This window comes from Syngnathus scovelli, chromosome 19 (genome assembly GCF_024217435.2).
Source record: "Syngnathus scovelli strain Florida chromosome 19, RoL_Ssco_1.2, whole genome shotgun sequence".
Classification (NCBI taxonomy): Eukaryota; Metazoa; Chordata; class Actinopteri; order Syngnathiformes; family Syngnathidae; genus Syngnathus; species Syngnathus scovelli.
In genome coordinates this window covers 8006991-8015621 of record NC_090865.1, presented here as the reverse complement: position 1 = coordinate 8015621, position 8631 = coordinate 8006991, and the positions used below count along the sequence as shown (strand labels likewise).

At 47.6% G+C, this 8631-nt stretch overlaps 1 long non-coding RNA gene across 1 annotated transcript; it reads right to left on the bottom strand.

Annotated features, from left to right (window-relative positions):
- Positions 1-7569: 7569 nt before the first annotated feature.
- Positions 7570-8592, bottom strand: LOC125986932 (uncharacterized). The gene is made up of 2 exons (XR_007487816.1): positions 8462-8592; positions 7570-7790 (listed from the first exon to the last, which is right to left on the bottom strand). It is a non-coding gene; the product is annotated as an uncharacterized lncRNA (long non-coding RNA).
- Between the last annotated feature and the right edge of the window lie 39 nt (positions 8593-8631).

The following is an 8631-nucleotide window of genomic DNA, read 5'->3' as shown; positions in this document are numbered from 1 at the left end:
TATCAGATTGTGGAATTTTGTTCCTGACATGTGTGATGACAATGTCGTCTTGTCGGAGGCGTGTTTCACTCGACGTTTACATCTTAGCTTACCGACACAATGTTGCTTGCGGCCAAATCTGCTGACTATGTCAACAAAAGCGACTTAATTGCAGGCCATTTTGGTGCCATTTTTGGGCAGCTTCCAGTTGTTCTCAGCCAAGCGCTCCCTGGGAACGCATCCAAATGGAAGCAAGTCTACTAAACAGACTCACTTGTCAGCATTGTGAGAATTCTCCATGGAGCGCCCTGTGGAACGCTTTGCCGTGAGAGTGTCCCGGTTGTTTCCCTTGTTTGTTTTTGCTCGCGGGCTGCCAGTAGACGCGCCGCAGCTGTCACTCTTACAGTGAGAGCAAGACCTTGACTGTAAAATGCCCCTGACCCCAAAACAATGACAGTCTGTGACACAGCTGGTAAAGATCAAATGTTTGGCCCCGAGCACTCTTGACCTCCGGCCCCGCGACTGAAAGACTCTCCGTGCCCGCCGAGCACTCATCGGCGGCGCCGGAAAAGAAAAAGCAGTGTGTGTCGCGTACTTGAAAATGGACCGAGGGCTTCAGGCGGCTCATTGGCCAGCGCCCGACAGAAAGCAGATGGCGTCTGGCGGTGAAAGGTGGCAAGAGAGGCAGATGACATGCATGCCGAGAAGCCGGGCGGCCACTGCAAAGTGCTCTCGATAACGACGACTGCAGACGTGACATCACAGTGGACATGCACAACTGGACTCCATCGTTATGAACCCAACTGTTCCAAATGAAACCGAAATGAAACACCTCGGACTGGTTCGCCATGTTTTCTCTAGTTCTAGCCCCCCTCCCAGAAATATGGCTGGACCCTCAAGGACCCTCAAGATGCATACACCCAGGTAAACACTTCCTGGTTTTACGTTCTCTCTCATACCATCACAACTGTCTCTTTTCTCTGAATCTTGATCTCTTGTTAAAAAAAAATAAAAATAATCGTACAATTGTGACATTACAGCTGTCCTCACAATATTTTTCCTAACAATTTGATGATACCATTCTTGTGAGACTTCCGTTGACTTTTTCTATTTTTGGAAGGCGGCATCCTAAAAGATGACGGCGGCGGTGGCGGCAGCTGTTTATCCAGACGGCGTTGGCACGCTGTTATTTTTTGCACGCCGCCATACGGGATGCAGCGTGACCGCCACAATAAGCAAGCGCTAAGTAACAGTCGTCGGGCGTGTGGCGGCACGGCTGGCCAACTTCCACCAGGAGGGAAGGCGCACCCCCGTCGATTGAGACGTAATGGCTTCCGGCTTGGCAACCTAAGATGGCTTTTTTTTCTGGCCGTTTCTTCTTTTAGATGCCATTGTGTCGCGCTTTTGGCCACTTGCGTATTGAAACAGCGTTAGCGTTAATTCTAAATGTTCTTCATTATTCATATGAATATAGCTGTTCGCATTCAAAATTTGCGACTGTAAGAAGACGTGTTCGCCCTTCTAGCTGAGTGCAAGAAGATGGCCGCCATCACCTCCCTTGACTATTTTCTTTCTTTTGCATCTCCTGGCGTGCCATCTTCTTTTGTCTATTTGGTGCGGGAAGCAGAATGCTAATTCTGCATTGGTGAACATAAATTCATTCACATGTCGACCCGGCGGCTAATGAGCTCCTGCAGACGCTCCGGGTGGCAAACGGGGAGAAAAAAAAGCGAGAGTGGAGGATGAGGAGCGGGAAGGGCTGAAACAATCTCCTGACCTATGTCACCCCGCTAAGCTGTCACATCGATCACACACCGAGAATGAGAACGGTGGGTGGGGGGTAGGCGCACAGGTGAATGAGCACCTGCTTGCAGGCAACATTGAGCTTTTTGTTCAAAGGCGCCTCAATGGCACCACAGTCCATATTTATCAGTTCTGTACCACAAAATGCCACTGAGGTCCAAACCGCAAACTTAAAAGCAAAAAGAGGCAAAAGGAGAGAGATGGATTATTACAAGGTGGTGTGAGCATTTCAATGCTTACGAGTTTAATTCTATACTTTTTCTTTTGTGTCAGTTTTCCAGCAAACCAACTGTGAGGCACCAAATCAACAGCTTGAAGCAAGCAAGCTGAGAACATTTTCATGACAACTGCGTGAGTCTTCTTTAGTCTCCCATTTCTTGACTGCAAAAAAAACGTGAAAATGGCTACCAAGAAATATTTTTAAAATTTGATGAGGTCCATGAAATGTCTTTTGCTATGTTTAAAATTTGTTTTTTAAAACGTCTTATGTGCCAAGCCCTCTAAAAAGCTTTCTCATTGCCTTCATTATTTTAAACCCTCCAAAATAAATGTATGATCGCCAAACACTTCAAACTCACTTTTACTATTTATTCAATTATTCAATTCTACTTTGTTTTTTTATTACATTTTTGAAAATACACAAATACTACAGTACGTACAATAATTTGACGGTAAAACCATTTTATTTCTACGTATTCTCTTTTTATAAAAGATTTTCTGGATTGCAGAGACAGAGAAAATGACAGTGATTGAAGGAGGCTGGAATAACTTTTCAATTCCTTTCAATGGGGAAAATGGATTTGATTTACTCTCTATTGATCGGACCTATTTGCTGCGCTTTTGGGGGTTCGTTACCAAGCCGGCGACCCCTGAGGCTTGCCGCCACTAAAGCGCGCCGCCATCTTGGCTTAATACACTCAATAATCGTAATGGCGTGATCAGTGTGCCAGGCCCCCGTAAAATGGCTTCACAGCTGCCAGGTGGGTGGGCTCGGCCCAGGGTGGGCTGGGTGGGGGGCGCGCCGATGAATTAGACGACGTAACAGAAGAAAGTGTGGAAAGTAGAAAGGTGGAGGCTTTACGGCAAGGCAGATGGGACGATTGACGGTGTCAGAAGAAAAAAGGTGGGGGGAGTCTTAAAAGTGTAATAGCGGCGTCCCCCAAGGAGGAGATTAATGGTGCGCGCCTCTCGGGCACGCTGGCACCGCCTCGTAAAGCAGGGCCGCCGCGCATCTGGCACGAGCGGGAAGGGGCTGTCAGGTAGGCACACTTTGTTCTAACACGTGGACGGAATCTAGTGGCTATTTTTGACTTCCGACTTGCACTGACCACGCGCTTGTGGTTGAAATTCGGAAGCGGACGCCTTTGCAACGACACCTGACCAAAACGGCCACTTTAACCCTAAGTGGTAGACTTGCCGTCTTGCCATGCACTTGTAGCCAGAAGCGAAGCCAGCGGCCGCCATCTTGTACGCACGGATTAGCCCGCGCCATTCTCACATTGATTTCTGTCTCTCGGACCTAAACGCCACAGTTGGTGTGGCAGAAGAGCTCGAAATAGGATTTCCAATCTTCTCTTTTGATCCCAGAGTGCAGCTCTACAGCTACACTCGTTTAAGAGGCACCCTCCCTCCCCCGTTCCCGCTGCGTTCCGACACAGATGGCGTAATTAAGGGGAGGTGAGGCGGGGAGGGAAATTTATCTTTGATCAGCACCTTCCGCCTCCAGATTGTCATCCGCGTTGCATCCCAGCCGGGATGGATGGCGGCTGGGCAGGGTTGCGAGTGCGCTGTCTCCTTTTGTTGGCGTGTGCTCCTGCCACCTCCCGCTGGGTCGCGGCGAGCCGCAAAGATCTTTGCCAAGCTCTTCACAGGGAATCATGCATGCTCAAGCGCATCATGCAGCCGACGAGCGCCCGTTGACTGCAGCTCACTCAGTCTTTGTTCATTTTGGCAACCAAAAGCCCTTTGATCTTTTCACATTAGCGCCCTTTTGTATCTTTGGTTTTTTTTCCGTTGATGTTATCATCGTATTGCTGAAAGGATTTGCCGTGTTGCTCGCAGTTTGTTATTCGGTCATCAAAATCGATTCAATTTTGCGTCGAGGTCCTTGAGACCTTTTCATGCATTTTGACTTTGCAGAAATGTCCGACAAATTTCAGGTTGCTTTATGCAAGTGCTGACAGGAGCACATTTGTCCGACTTTCCAAATCTCCAAAATGATGATCAAACTTTGGAATTTAGCTAAGATGGCTTTTTAAAGCAGTCATCTGCAGCGGCATCCACCTTTGCGTCACTATTTGCATTCTCCTCTCCTTGTCCTTGCAGGAAGCGTCTCCTCCATATGCAGTGCAGCCACTTTGTTAGTATGCGGAGAATTTATCACTTCATTAAGATGCACGGAGGCACTAATGCTAAATGGCCCCCGCACAGCTCATCTGTGTCATGCATGGCTAAACTCTTCACAATTAGCAAAAATGCGACTTTGTTGCTGTGAAAAGATGAAAATAAAATCAATTTTGATGCTCATAAATACACTGTGCCATCTTTAACTCTCTCGTTTCATCCTGCTTCATATTTTGCCTTCATCCTGGCCGTTACCTAGCTAGCCGCATCAGCTTGTCTTCTCCTGTAGTACTATGCGAGCGCTAAATTGGCCCCCAGGTGTGTTAGCCTCAATGACGACACTATGCTAGCATGAAAAATGGCCAAGGTGTCTAAATGACTGGGAAGCCCCTGAAGAAATGTCAGTGACTTGCCCTTTAGACTGCGCGTTTTTCAAAGTGAGTGTGAAAATTCTGATCATTTACTCCTCATTTAAAACGTTGTTTAAAAAATAAACAATTAAACAAATACTAAACCAAAAGACTGTTCACAAAGTTTAGTCTCAATTGAACTTACCATGCTAATTCTAACGTTGGTTGTGATTTCAGTGTAGGTCGTAAAATTTAAAATAAAACATTCAGCAGGTGATGTTGAAGGATAAAAAACAGACTTGAAAAAGGCGACTAATTTCTTCAGTTTGCGAAAAAGCAAAGGAAAGCAAATAAAATTTTGCCTTCCTATCCGATAGTCGTTTGGCAGCATCCATAAAAAAAGATAGATGACGCCTGTTAGCTGAGGCTGAAGGCATTAGCATGAGGTGCTCTTTATGAATGTGTGCAACATGGGAATTGAGGAGAGAATATTCACGCATCCCGCCCTCCTCGCTGTCCACTGCCCCCCACTGCCGGCCGCATCCCTGCACTCTCTAAACAGCTGGAAGAAGGTCGCAGAGGGGGCAGGGAAGTTGTCGCTGCGAGTGGCGTCACGCTTGTGTGAAATTGCCAAGCCATCAGCTAGATGTCAGGGCATCTGGCAGCAGTAAAAAAACACATCTAGTTCATATTTTATCAAGTGCATGATGAATGTGTGTGTGAGTGAGATGAGGGGGAGGGGCCGTGCTGATGCGGATGTAGCCCCGCCCACCCCTCGATGGTAAAATGTTGCTGACGGTTATGAGGGGAAGACAACATTGTCCCATTTATTTTTAAAGCTTCATCAACCGTGGGATTTAAAAATCATTTCAATTGTTAGTTTCGTTGCTTTTGGATGCCGATGTAGAGTTGATGGCGGCTTTTGCTGGTGTGACGTCTTCTTGCACCTTTTGTCATGTCGGTCATCTGGCAGCTCCCGAACGGCACCTCCTATTAGGCCCTTAATTGAGCAAATCCAAATTCAACCCTGAATGACCGACCGCACGACGCGCGAGCGCTGAATGCGGCAATCAGACTGAAAAGTTTTTGTGATTGGAGTGCAGCTCCCAGCCGAGGCTTTGAAGCCGCCCGCTATCCCCCGGCAAAGAAGGAAACGTTAGGCGCTGCTGCTCTCCCTCTCAAGTGCCTCTATTCGTCATAATTATGTGCTTGTAAAGAAGAGGGGAGGGGGGAGAAAAAGACTGAAAAGGCTCTAATCAATCTGATTTAATTAAGTGCAGTCAGTCACATGAAACGGGCAGAATGGAATTAATAAGCACATTGTGGATTTGCATTTGAAGCCGTGTAATTATGCCAATCCCGAGTGACTCGCCTCGCATGCACACCTTTGCCACCACTGGGACAAAAGAGAATTCCTTTCGCAGTCGAGACGTGAGCCAAAGGACGAGATGGAAGCGACTATGGCGGTCGGTGTTGATGTTTGGCAAAGCCTCCGCTCTCCTTCCTGAAACCGAGCCTTAACCAAGTCGAGCTGCATTTCTGCCCCACAGTTGGTTGTATTGCAAGTATGGAAGGCCGCCTGACGCCTTTGTGGTGATGCTGCCCGTGCTCTGCCAGCGCGCGCAAGCACAGCGGCGGCGTAGCATATGGGTCAGATTTCATCGGCATCATTTCATTTCCCCCTTCATCAGCTCCATGCCAGATAGTCCCTTTTGCAAGCACTGGCCGGCCAGGAAATATGACAGATAAGAAGACTCGTGTAATAAGACCAACCCTTTTTTTTCGATAAACTGCAAAGCTTTGCAGTGGCACAGAAAGAAACAAATTAACTGCATTGATTAGCGGCGAGATGCTTGTCGGTGACGTCTGACGAGAGCGAGCGAGCGAGCGAGGCTAATGCACGAGCAGTCCAATATTTGAGCGCCGTTGCCCATCAAATGACACTTGAAAGCGTGAGTTCAGCCATAAAACAAATGTGCAACAGTAGTCACAAGATGGGGCCTTCCTATTGCTATACACACACAGGCGCATGCGCACACACACACAAGGGTGCTCACGACCTAATGGCTTTTCAAATGCTTTCAAACGGGAAGGTTTCTAGTGCCTCTCGGGCCCCTTGCTTACCCGGTGGGCCATTATTGCCCAAAGCGGCCGCGTCACTTGCGGTCCAAGGATGGCGGCTGCTGATGTAGCACAGCCCCCCCCTTAGGCCCCCTTGCATTAAAAGCCGTCACGGTAGCAAACATCCCAAAGATTAGCCGCGTATCAGAGGCTCCATTGGGCTTCGAAAAGGAAATCGGCACTTTGGATGTTATCCAAGTGGGATGCGCGTTAATTTAGCCAGCAGTTGTTTGTCTCCTGTGTAAGGACAGAGGACACATTTTGATGTCCCGCCCATAGAACAACATACTGCGGTCACTCAACGACAAAGTAAGGCTTCAAATCGGCTCTGTGATGATGGAGGGTGGTACCGTTGCTCAAGCAATGTCATACGACAGTATTAATATAACGCAGGTTCGCCTTTCATTTTGTTTTGCTCGTCATCGTGTCCTCCGCGCAATTGTTTTGTGACAGGTTAATTCTTCATGCCAGCAGAATTTTTTTTTTAATCCCTTACTGGCTTTCTTGCCAATTAACCTCACCAGGCCTTTCAATTACGACGGTCGTCTCTCTTTTGTGTTCCTGCTTGTTTTTCATCAATCATTTAAGTCAGGCTGAATGACTTGAGGACAATTGCAAAAAAAAAAAAAATTGTCATCACCTTGGCCGCAAATTGCCATCTCCAAAAGGATTTACTTACCCGCCTGCAAAATAATTTTCTCTTGTCAAGCCGTGTCACTTTGTGCTGCCGCTGCCGCTGCGCAGGAATTTGGCCTTCCAACACTGAATGTCATCCGTTGAAATAAATAACTCGGCATTTAGGCGGAAAGAAAACATAACTTGTTGTAAAATATCATGACTTGTTGGAATCATGCTGTCGGAATCTCAAGGTCCAAAGCAAACTTCTTATTGCTGGAGATGGGGGGGGGGGGGGGGGGGCTGTGATTAAAAGTTCAGCCAGCATTAGATTGAAGTCAATGCAACGTCACAAAACTTTGACTTTTCACGTTTTTTAATTAGAAGGAGCATACAAAAAAAATTACAGAATTTTCTGTAAATTAATTGGATAGTTTAAAAACGTAAAAACTGGAAAAAACACAAAAGAAAATAACTAAAAATAAATCAAGAACTTGCGCTGGCTCCGTTTCTCTCCGGACAATCGCAGTGAAACATCTTGACGGCCAGAGGCGCGAAGAGGATAGGCGCTGAGGAAACCTATAAGGGAAGAGCCGTGAGTTTGTGCGTGCGTGCCTGCGTGTGTGTGCATGTTTGTGTGTATTTGTGTGTGTGTCCTTGCGATAACGGTGCAGGGGCAGCAGGAAACACACACAGCGCCTGTTTCTTCTGCTGGGGGGGGGTTCCTGGAAGTCAAGTACCCGGTGTGATCGGATACATGCGCGCACACACATAGGCACAGGCACGTGCACAGGCACAGGATAGCTAGCTTTTGAAAGGGGCAAAACATGCTGCATGCGATACACAGACAAGCAGACTTCCTGCATTTTGCCACCTACCGGGCAGCCACCTGTGTCACAAAGCTGTCGGACCCCACGGGGAAGGAAAACAAATGCTCCACACACACACACACGCACACACACAATATGAAACGCTAGTCTCTAAAAAATGGACAATACGTCCAATTTGTATCTCATTTTACAAAGCACCTTAGCTAGCAGGTGCTAATGTACTTTCTCAGTGTTGGCCCCCAGAGGCTCCTGTAAGTAGCCTTTGACTGCCTCTGCGAGCCAGATGACTTCCAGATGGTGCGGCCAACGTGTTTGCCTGAGGTCACTCGCCCGCCGCATGGCGATACACGAACGCAAGTGTGCCTGTGCATGTATGTGTGCCTGTGCATGTATGTGCGCTCGCAACGGATGGACACACACCAGTCAAACAAGCCCTCAAGCTTGCGGCTTCTTCTTGTCCATGCCACAGCTTGGGCGTAATGAGTAATAATTCCCCACTTAGAGTTCCAATGTGATTCTTGAGCAGATGATCCGTGACGTCGCACTTGGGCTCAAATTTTTTTTATGTTATTCCAGGGGCGGGCAATCCC